Raw genomic sequence first — 12,025 nt, 5'->3', positions numbered from 1 at the left:
GAATGTGGCGGCAGTCCACTGTTATTTTGTCTATTGTTTCTTATTGTTGCCACAATAAAGTGAAGAAAGCCATCAAAGACTCCTTCTCCTTCTCTCCCCCCATTCGGGGCTATTACAGTAGATTTTTAAAAACGTTTTTATATTATTGTTATTTTCTATACACGAGAGGTTCTGGATCTACCCAAATAAGTCCCGGAACACTGGGAGGCCAAAATCAAGAGGGGCCGAATCTTGTTCCGGCACAAATTAACCCCTAGGCACCACTACAAACGAAGTTAATTTGTTCCAGGCCCTTGTTTGTAAGTCGAAATGGTCGTACGTCGAGAAGGATTTTCCCATAATAATACATTATATTTACAGGATTTCTCATAATAATACATTATATTTACATTAATTCGTTTCACAGCCCGAAAACCTACACTAAATTCTTACTGTATTTTTCAGACTATAAGTCGCACCAGCCCAAAAATGCGCAATGAAGAGGAGAAAAATACATATAAGTCACAGCAGAGTATAAGTCGCATTTATGGGGTAAATTTACTTGATAAAATCCAACACATAAAACAGATATGTCATCTTGAAAGGCAATTTAAAATAAAAATACAATCGAGAACAACATGCTGAATAAGTATACAGTATGATAATGTTAACATGATGCATGAACAACGAAATGCGAACGTGGCTGGTATGTTAACGTAACATAGCTATAAGAGTTATTCAGATAACTATAGAATAAAAAACATGCTAACAAGTTTACCAAAACATCAGTGTCACTCCAAAATAACATGTGAAATGATATAATAATGTGTTAATAATTTCACACATAAGTCGCTCCTGAGTATAAGTCGCACCCCCAGCCAAATTATGAAAAAAACTGCGACTTATAGTCCGAAAAATACGGTAATAACTACTGCCGGTACTATTGTAAATCACAATTACACAGAGCGAAACAAATAAATTAGGAATAAAAATAGTAATAATAATATAATAATAGTAGGGCTGTCAAACGATTAAAAATTTTAATCGAGTTAATTACAGCTTAAAAATTAATTAATCGTAATTAATCGCAATTAATCGCAATTCAAACCATCTATAAAATATGCCATATTTTTCTGTAAATTATATATATATTCTGTAAAATAATTTGTTGGAATGGAAAGATAAGACACAAGATGGATATACGGTACATAAGGACTGTAGTGGGCATTTCACTCTACTGTCATTTAAATCTGTCTATGCTGTCCTCACTCCGAAGCGTCTACTTTTTCCAAAGCTAGACAGCTAGTGAATGACGCCTTAATAATCACACTTCTTCCTTTTTCATCTGATTTATTAATAAAATGGCCTCAAACCACTGTCCTCTTTAGACCGTAGTGAAACTACAAAAAAAAGTACACAAGCATTGCATTAGCAACAACGTTAGCTTAGCACGCTATACAGGTTCACTAAACATAAACAAAAAGCGTCTCATACAAAAAATATAACATTTCGCTTACTAACATAATATGTACATTCTTTACAACAACCATACTTACTGACAAATCTTGTCCAAGGATCATATAAGCACAACATTACAATGGAGGCGTCAGCCATGTCGCAAAGCGACCACAAGAGTTCGCTGTTAGACAGCATTAAAAACCTTGCTGTAAAACTTACCAAAAGGCAGAATACTGTCTGAGCGGGACATGTGCGTTAATTGCGTCAAATATTTTAACGTGATTAATTTAAAAAATTAATTACCGCGCGTTAACGCGATAATTTTGACAGCCCTAAATAATAGTAATAATAATAATACCGTAATAATGTAATGAATAAGGTAATGTGGCAAATGTGTTTGCACGATGTACCTGAAAGCATCACGTGGCTGACTTGACAGAGTGAGATAGGACTTTTCACTTAGACTTTGTTTACTTTGTTCAGCTGCGGCGGACAGTAGGCGTGTTGTGTTGCACCAGTTGAAGGAAGAAATGATTAGAAACCTGACGACACTGGTAATTTCTTTGGTGATGTTACAACAACAATAATTGTCACCTTAACTTAAACTGGTGAACTGAGGTCGGAGTAGGAACGTCGAGAGTAGACATTCTACGGCCGTATTGTCGAGCCAGTTCACGGATGCGCACGCCGTGCTTATAGTTTTCTATCATTTCCATTTTCATTTCAGTGGTTAGCATCACGTTTTTCTTTTTTTCGCCACCTGCACTAACATTCTTGGAACCCATGTTGATTTCTCTCACAAGACAATATTACGGGAAAACAGAGAGACTGCGGCGCTGTCATAAATCGTCGTATTCCGAGCATGTCGTTGGATGTAGAAACAAATGGCAAGTCAATTTTTACGTCAGATGTTGAATAGATCGTGTGTCAAAGCGATCGTATGTCAAGGTACCACTGTACTTTGAAGTGAAAGAAACACATTGAACACCAATTATATGGTTCACCAGCTCACCTTCTGACACCATCTGTCACTAAACTCATACACAGTAAATCAAACCCCCAACTTGGATTTGAGTTGATACACTGGAAACTGACAATGGCAACAGAAGCAAAAGCCCAAGTCACCTGCAGGTGCTCCAGTGCCTCACCTGAATTGACTGCCACTTCACCTACAGTCAAAGGACTGTGCCTAGGCTTTAACCATCACACTAAGGCCAAGTTCACACTGCAAGTCTTTATGCACAATTCCGATTTCTTGTCTTATCTGTTTTTTTGGTGTGCCCGTTCAGACTGCCTTTGTTCATTGAGCCCGTTCAAGTATTACACACGTGCACTAAAATCCAACACGTGCTGAGCAAACTGACCCGCATGCTCGGAAGCATCAAAACGAATGACTACACATGCTGGCTGTATGTCATACCAGGGTGATCATATTTTGATTTCCAAAAAGAAGACACAAATAACAGACACTAAAAATCCCCGTTTAGTCTTATATTCCAAATGTACATGGACTGATAGAACACATGCACGCGTTGTGCGTGCATGACGCACACACATAAGCCTTATGTGTGTGCGTCACTTTGCCCCGACTCGGCAATGTAAGCAATACTGAAATATTGCTCATTTGGTGAGCAGAAAGAAAACCAAGCATTATCAGGCTTATCCTTTTTTATAACTGTGGTCAAGCCAGCCTGCTACGTATAAACGGAGTTCAAGCTAGGCGCTAACGCTAATACACAGCTACATCGCTGCCATCCTGCCTGCCACTCTCGCTCTTTGCTGACATAATTGCTGCATGAATTCCGATTTTGGAAGACTTAACAGTTCAGACCGCTGCCACATTCTGGAAAAATTTGGCCCAGATCAGATTTAAACCACATACGAGAGGGACCCAGATTGGATTTGAAATTGAAATGGTCCACTTCTATGTGACTTGTCATGTTTAGACCGTCAAGTTAAGGCCTCACTCAAGTCGGAAAAACACGAACAAACCGGGTTCGTGCATTAAGACTTGCAGTATGAACCTAGCCTTGGTGTCACCTGGATTGGAACCCGTGCCGCTCAGGTCATGATATCAAGCTTCAAGGTATGATACCAACATTGGGCAAACAAATAACACTAACCTAACCCTACAGTCACGCCAAAAGAGAGTCCGTATTCCGATAATCGTAGTATCTCGCCCATCTCCACGGTCTATTATACAGGGGTCACCTTCCAGATTGTAGGTGAATACTCAATGAGCTATCAACATTAAGAACATAATATGATGACTCAGACATTAAACATAGACCTTTTGACTGAGATCAATTAGGTTGTAAAAAAAAGTTGGAACAAGTGTAACCATGACACATACTAGCCTGGGCTGTGCCATGTTAGCCAGACCACTGACATGAAAACACATATCTTCATAATCTACTTCTATGCCCACACATACCTTGTACTGTACAATCATACAGCTGGACTATAGCCTCAAGTGTCCTCCAATTTCTGAAACCAGGTGCTACAGAATGTTGTACAGCAGTGTTGTTTTCGTCAACAATGACTATAACGAAAATATTTCTCTGACGAACAATTTTTTTCATGATGATGATTAGACAATAACGAGCTAAGAACATGTTTTGGGAGGACCAAAACATAACAAGACGAATGCCAGTTTGCGTCATATGAGACTACTGTAGATAAAAATGTGCCATAGTTTCCGTCATGTGTTCACAATGTGTGACATTTATTTTGTCCCATTAGCTTGCATCGTAGCACTGTCTGGCTGTGTCACTCATGTGATGTGCTGCGCCCCACAACTCACCAGTATCCTCTCCTCTACAGGCTTGCTTGTTTTGCAAAATACAGAAAGATTTGTTTTCTTACCTTGCAATGCTGCTGTAGCCTTTAAAGGTCTGGGCTGAGTGATCATCACACACTTAATGTAACTCATAGAATTAGCATAGCATTCGCGTTAGCATTAGGCTAGTGCCAAAGGTGAGGTTCCTCTTAAACTCTTGGACAATGTTTTTTACGCACTGTACGTGGCATCCAGGTAGGTATAAATGATTGAAAATGATGTACTGTTTTGCTGCTGAGTGTGTATTATGACCAGGAAGTTGGCATTGTCCTTGTAGATGCTACACTTGGACACCTTTATTTTTATTTATTTTTGGACTAAAACTTTAGAATTTTACAGACGAAAACACAAAACACAAATTAGTCTAAGTTTTCATCAACAAAAACTAGACAAATAAGTATACATTTTGAAATGACTAAAATATGACTAAGATTCATTCATTCATTTTCCATGCCGCTTATTCCTATGACTAAGATTAATAAATATTTTTCTCCAAAAGACAAAGACTAAAACGAAAATTAAAAGGGCAGCCAAAAACAACACTGATGTACATATATATGTCCTTTTATTCACATAAACATATATCTGCTCTTTTCACATCGTCACACATAATCATTTATTGTCCCCATAGTACTGTGATTTTGTGGACACCAAGGACAAGTACTGTTTTCCTTATAAGGAGTTGTCCTTTGTTCATGGTTATTATCGATATGGACAGTGAGTTTCGGTTCTCTTCAGCTTTCCTGATGTGTTCCTATTGTTTTCCACTGTTTTATAATGACAAATATACAGTAAACTGTATGATCTCGAGGGTCCGGGGGCAACTCTAATTGGTGGCAACTGCGTGGGGCTCTAACTCTTTCCTTAATACATGTATTAATTTTAGGTGATTATTGCCTTCGTTTTGTCCCTGAATTGTGTCTCGCCATCTCTTGATTTTAAGAGAATAAAAATACCTGAAAAAAGAGACAGTTGAATTTTTTGTCTTCAACGGCGACCACTGAATCTAGGTCTATTAAGTAGAAAACTGTATATTGGTAACCACGACATCTAGTGTAGTAGCCTGATACAATGGCAAGATTACTGCAATGAAAGCACGCGTCACCACTCGCACACCTCTCACAAGCCAAATACAGTTGTCTCATTGTCTCATCAAACTCTGGGTTCTATCACTCAAGCAATCACCTGTCCAATGGGCCCTTTCAACTTGGCAAACATACACCGATAACAGCCTCGGATAATGACACAAATTGTGACAGAACTATAAGGAGTTGTACACTCAACCTGCTCAAGTAGTGACCATGAAACCACAGTGGTATGAAAAAGTATCTAAACCTTTTTGGAATTTCTCACAGTTCTGCATAAAACCACCATCAAATGTGATCTGATCTTTTTCAAAATCACACAGATTAAAAAACAGTGTCTGTTTTAACTAAAACCACCAGTACAATAATAGGTTTTCATACTTTAATGAGGATACTATGCAAAAAATGACAGAAAGGGGAAAAATAAGTAAGTGAACCCTCACATTTAATATTTTGTGTCCATCCCTTTGGCAGCAATAACTTCAACCAGACGCTTCCTGCAGCTGTAGATCAGTCTGGCACATCGATCAGGACTAATCTTGGCCCATTCTCGACAAAACCGCTGTAGTTCAGTCAGATTCCTGGGATGTCTGGCATGAATCGCTGCCTTTAGGTCATGCCACAGTATCTCAATGGGGTTCAAGTTTGGACTTTGAATTGGCCACTCCAGAACATGTATTTGTTCTTCTGAAACCATTCTGAAGTTGATTTACTTCTGTGTTTTGGATCATTGTCTTGTTGCAGCATCCATCCACTCTTTAGCTTCAACTGTCTGACAGACGGCCTCAGGTTTTCCTGCAAAACATCCTGATACACTTTTGAATTAATTCTTTCATAAGTGATTGCAAGTTGTCCAGACCCTGGGGCAGCAAAACAGCCCAAAATCATGATGCTCCCTCCACCATGCTTCATGGTGGAGATGAGGTGTTGACGTCGGTGAGCTGTTCCATTTTTCCTCCGCACATTACATTGTGTGTTACTCCTAAACAATTCAACTTTGTTTAAATCGGTCCACAAAATAATTTGCCAAAACTTCTGTGGAGTGTCCAAGTGCCTTTCTGCAAACATTAAACGAGCAACAATGTTTTTTTAGACATCAGTTACTTCCTCCATGGAGTCCTCCCATGAACACTACTCTTGGCCATAGTTTTACATGTAGTCTCTCCTTGGGAGAGAAGCAACAGCGCCAAACTCTCTCTATTTGTAGGCAACTTCTCTGACTGTCGATTGATGAACATCCAGACTTTTGGAGATGGTTTTGCATCCTTTCCCAGCTTCATACAAATCAACAATCCTTGATCGCAGGTCTTCAGACAGCTCGTTTGACCGAGCCATGATGCACATCAGGCAATGCTTCTCATCAAGACATTTCTTACCAGGTGTGTGTTTTACAGTGGGCAGGGCAGCTTTAAACCACTCATTAGTGATTTGACACACACCTGACTTAAACTGTTTAGTAAAAATTGGTTTCAATTGCTCTTTAAGTCTCCTTAGACAGAGGGTTCACTTCATTTTCCCCTCTTCTGTCATTGATTGCATGGTATCCTGATTAAAATATGACAACCTATCAATGTTTGGGTGGTTTTAGATAAAACAGACACTGTATTTTCATCTGTGTGATTTTGACAAAGATCAGATCAAATTTGATGGTGATTTTATGTCGAAATGTGAGAAATTCCAAAAGGTTCAGATACTTTTTCATACCATTGTAGTATGACAAGCACACTGACTTTGAAGTTTTGTCAAGTTTATGGCAAGAGATGGTAACGCTAAAAAATGGTTCAGAATCATTTATTAAGACATAATGAACTGTCAATTAAAAACGAGCTCAATTAGAGCACAAAACTTCCGTGTGGGACTCCCGAGAGACCGGTAGTGACAGATTCTTCAAAAATTATAAGGAATGACAGATCAGGATGAATGTTCACGTACTATGAAACAGAACGTTGTGCTATGGATATGGACATGCACTAACTAGTGCGTGTAAGATACTTTTATCCAGGTAAAATGTTTCAGTGACAATAAAAAAAAAACATAAATAAATTTGTCATTTGAAACATGCCTAGTTGGTGTTTACTACAGTTTAAGTCGTAGCTGCGAGGATGCGTGGCAATGCTACAGTAGTTGGCCGTGTTGCACTAGGGAGTCACATACTGTTATCTTTACAAGCGCTCAGTTAGCACTAAATTACCCAAGTCTCCAGTGAGCCATTGTAACACAATAAAATGACCATTTCCAAACTCTTTCAGCTCTTTGTAGCAGCTCAGTCTCCTGAGGCCGCTGGTCTTCAGATTGCAGGGCATTTATGGTTGCAGTGTCTAGCAGGAGGAGGTAGTGGTGGTGGTAAAAGGGGGAAGAGGAGGGTGCTACTGGTGGTGGTGATGTTGGTGGTGGTGAGGGGGGTCATCAGATAAGAGAAGAATTTCAAGACTAATTAAACCCGTTGAGACAAAGAATCACAGTACAGTGATTTACAACTCTCTGTGCCAGTTAACCCGACTCATATTTAGGTGGCATATTACACAGATCAGATCAAGTCCACCTCCACGCCTATATGATGAAGCCTTTAGAGACGAAGCTAAGAGCAGGATGACCCTTATATGTAAAGGTCTTACATTAAAAGCATTTTTTTTTTATTTTAACAGCTAAAATAAACAAGTCCACTGGCTATAAGGCACAGAAACCCATAAAGCTTTCTTCACTGCATGTGCACACATCATAAGGTCAGACATGTTTTGTTCCATTAACATAAAGGGTGAACATTTACTCCCATCAGTGCACAAAAACAATAGCACAAAATCCAAAGTTGTGAATAGCAAATCTTTCGTCTATAATTCCGCTTGCTAGCTTCTGCAGACAGAAAATGGGGGTGAGGGGGGGTTATGCTAAGATAGAAAGTATTATTTTCCTAAATGGAAGGTGTCAGATGGTCACGGAAATGTGATCGGCTGTTCAAGATCACTGCTTCCCATCTGCAATTTGTGACGTGTGAAAGATTCAGCCCAAATGTGCTCAGCGAGCGTAAATCCTCAGCACTTTCTCTTATCGTGGAAAAGCAAGATAACCAGCTGTTTACAGATCACAGAACATATCATATTAATATCATGGAGAGGGCGATATCATCTCGTTTGTAAAAAAAAAAAAAAAAAAAAAGATATATATTTTGTTAACTATCTTTGGTATGGTATTGCAATCTATGAATTAGTGTGTGTTATGTAAACCACTTACATTACACCCGTACAGTAAACAGGCACAACTGCACATGATCCAATAAAAGAGCTGCAGTATGTATTAATGTAAGCCATTTAAATCCATGTTGTATACAATAAAAGTCAGCAGTAACTTTTTTTTTTCCATCAGCTGGTTTGACACTTGTAAGACCTTTGAATCAAAATTTGGAGTGTTTTTTTTTTTTTTTTTTACGGGGACTTGAGGACTAAATATGTTTTGAGAACTCAGACCTTTATTTTTGAAAATTCAAACTTTGAAGTATTCTAGATCGATATTTCAGGTGTTGTTTTTAAAGCAAGTTATGGCCCACATCAGAAGAGTTTCTAGTGTATGGTTACTGAGTACTGAGTACAGTATCCGATTGAAATATTAGAGTGAGTGTACCACATATGGGGCTCGTTGAGGTCATGAAACAGTATTTTAGAGGATCAGGAGTTTTTGAATGGGTAGCAGCTGCTTCACAGAGACATGAACAGTCTCCCTACTTCCCCATGAAGGGAACAAATGAGGAGAAGCCATGGAGTCAAAGGTTGCAACTCGACTTTCTTGCGTTCAATTTGTGTGAGGAAAGAGCTGATTAATGGACTTAAACGATTATTTATTGTATTGACAGCTTGCTTTTCTCTGATTAGAGTTGACTCCTAAACCATCCACAGAGCATAAAGATACACAAGACAGGACTAGTACTTTAGCATATACAGTATGTGCCATTCAGGGAGCCCTGCTGTTCTCTAACCCCCACACATGGCGTAGCCACCACAGACATGCCTCAGGGAGTCAGCAGGCAGTCGGGAGAACAGGCGGTGCGGTGCACACCACCCCCACCCATATGCAAGCGCAGGAACATGTGTGTGTGTGGTTCTCAAATTAAATAAAGAATACCAAAATGTTAGTTTTTTGTTGACCGGTACATGCGACTGACCTCTGTGGTTGGGGGGGAGAAGGAGCTTCAAGGTGGGGTGGGAAGCAAAGAGGAGGGGTGCTACTTCTGCTGCACAGTCCCCTAGCGTGATGCATCTACCTTCAGGGTGGCAGCAGGCGTGGAGTGGGGTGCGACGGAGCGAGCATGAGCTCAGTGGCGCGGTCACCTGGGGACGCTGAAGCTGTTGTAGCAGGACTGATAGTTCTTCCTTGGGAGGACTGCAAGATGAGCCCCATTGTATTAGCAAAGTCCTTCTAATACAAAGTTCTCAAGCCTTCAGAATCATACTGAAAGAAGTTTCTAATATTTTGGTCATCCTTTGTAGCAAAGGAAAAGTAACCAAAGTATTAGGGACAACTTCAGTATGATTAAATTTCTGAATGCTCTACATGACTAAAAAACAGTGCTTATTTTGTAAATCATGAAGTTCCGGTACGCAAAGTACATACAGTGGGGCAAATAAGTATTTAGTCAACCACCAATTGTGCAAGTTCTCCTATTTGAAAAGATTAGAGAGGCCTGTAATTGTCAGCATGGGTAAACCTCAACCATGAGAGACAGAATGTGGGGGGAAAAAAACAGAAAATCACATTGTTTGATTTTTAAAGAATTTATTTCCAAATTAGAGTGGAAAAGAAGTATTTGGTCACCTACAAACAAGCAAGATTTCTGGCTGTCAAAGAGGTATAACTTCTTCTAACGAGGTCTAACGAGGTACAGGTAACGAGTGTAATACAGGTAACGAGTGTTGCCTCGTTAGACCTCGTCTAACGAGGCTACACTCGTTACCTGTTAATACACCTGTTAATGGCACCTGTTTTAACTCATTGTCGGTATAAAAGACACCTGTCCACAACCTCAGTCCAGTCACACTCCAAACTCCACTATGGCCAAGACCCAAGAGCTGTCGAAGGACACCAGAGACAAAATTGTAGACCTGCGCCAAGCTGGGAAGACTGAATCTGCAATAGGTAAAACGCTTTGTGCAAAGAAATCAACTGTGGGAGCATTTATTAGAAAATGGAAGACATACAAGATGACTGATAATCTCCCTTGATCTAGGGCTCCATGCAAGATCTCGTCCCGTGGTGTCAAAATGATAACAAGAACGGTAAGCAAAAATCCCAGAACCACACAGGGGACCTAGTGCATGACCCACAGAGAGCTGGGACCACAGTAACAAAGGCTACTATCAGTAACACAATGCTCCGCCAGGGACTCAAATCCTGCACTGCCAGACGTGTCCCCCTGCTGAAGCCAGTACACGTCCAGGCCCGTCGGCGGTTTGCTAGAGAGTATTTGGATGATCCAGATGAGGACTGGGAGAATGTGTTATGGTCAGATGAAACCCAAATAGAACTTCTTGGTAGAAACACAGGTTCTCGTGTTTGGAGGCGAAAGAATACTGAATTGCATGCGAAGAACACCATACCCACTGTGAAGCATGGGTTGCTGTGAAGCTGTGAAGAGTGGAAACATCATGCTTTGGGGCTGTTTTTCTGCAAAGGGACCAGGAAGACTGATCTGTGTAAAGGAAAGAATGAATCATTGAAGATGAGACGTGGCTGGGTCTTTCAGCATGACAATGATCCCAAACACACAGCCAGGGCAACAAAGGAGTGGCTTCATAAGAAGCATTTCAAGGTCCTGGAGTGGCCTAGCCAGTCTCCAGATCTCAACCCCATAGAAAATCTGTGGAGGGAGTTGAAAGTCCGTGTTGCCCAATGACAGCCCCAAAACATCACTGCTCTAGAGGAGATCTGCATGGAGGAATGGGCCAAAATACCAGTAACAGTGTGTGAAAAGCTTGTGAAGAGTTACAGAAAATGTTTGGCCTCCATTATTGCCAACAAAGGGTACATAACAAAGTATTGAGATGAACTTTTGGTATTGACCAAATACTTATTTTCCACCATGATTTTCCACATTCTGTCTCTCATGATTGATGTTTACCCATGTTGACAATTACAGGCCTCTAATATTTTCAAGTGGGAGAACTTGCACAATTAGTGGTTGACTAAATACTTATTTGCCCCACTGTATGATGACCAGGGAGGGCCATCCCTGGTCATCATAATGTACTTTGTCAGATACAAATCCCGGAACACATACAAACTGGACTTAAATTCAATATACATATCAAAGTTACAAACCTGTCAATCATCGTTAATGTTAAGTACCAAATGCCAGCTGCACTGGTGACGAAGAAAAACAGTTTGGTCACACTGCTTAGCAGAAGGGAGGGTGAGAGGCTGTAGCACTGTACAAGCATGAAGCAGAAAAACATTTATTTATTTTTTTAAATTAAAAACACGATCCTTTTCACTGAATTCCGATCTCTGAAATAATGGCGCGATCGGCCCAATTTCCGATCATGTGATCAGATCGGGGACATCCCTAATTTATTCAAGTCCTTCTAAAAAAATTAGCATATTGTGATAAAGTTCATTATTTTCTGTAATGTACTGATAAACATTAGACTTTCATATATTTTAGAATCATTACACACAA

This window comes from Corythoichthys intestinalis, chromosome 14 (assembly GCF_030265065.1).
Source record: "Corythoichthys intestinalis isolate RoL2023-P3 chromosome 14, ASM3026506v1, whole genome shotgun sequence".
Lineage (NCBI taxonomy): Eukaryota > Metazoa > Chordata > Actinopteri > Syngnathiformes > Syngnathidae > Corythoichthys > Corythoichthys intestinalis.
This window is presented reverse-complemented; position numbering follows the sequence as displayed.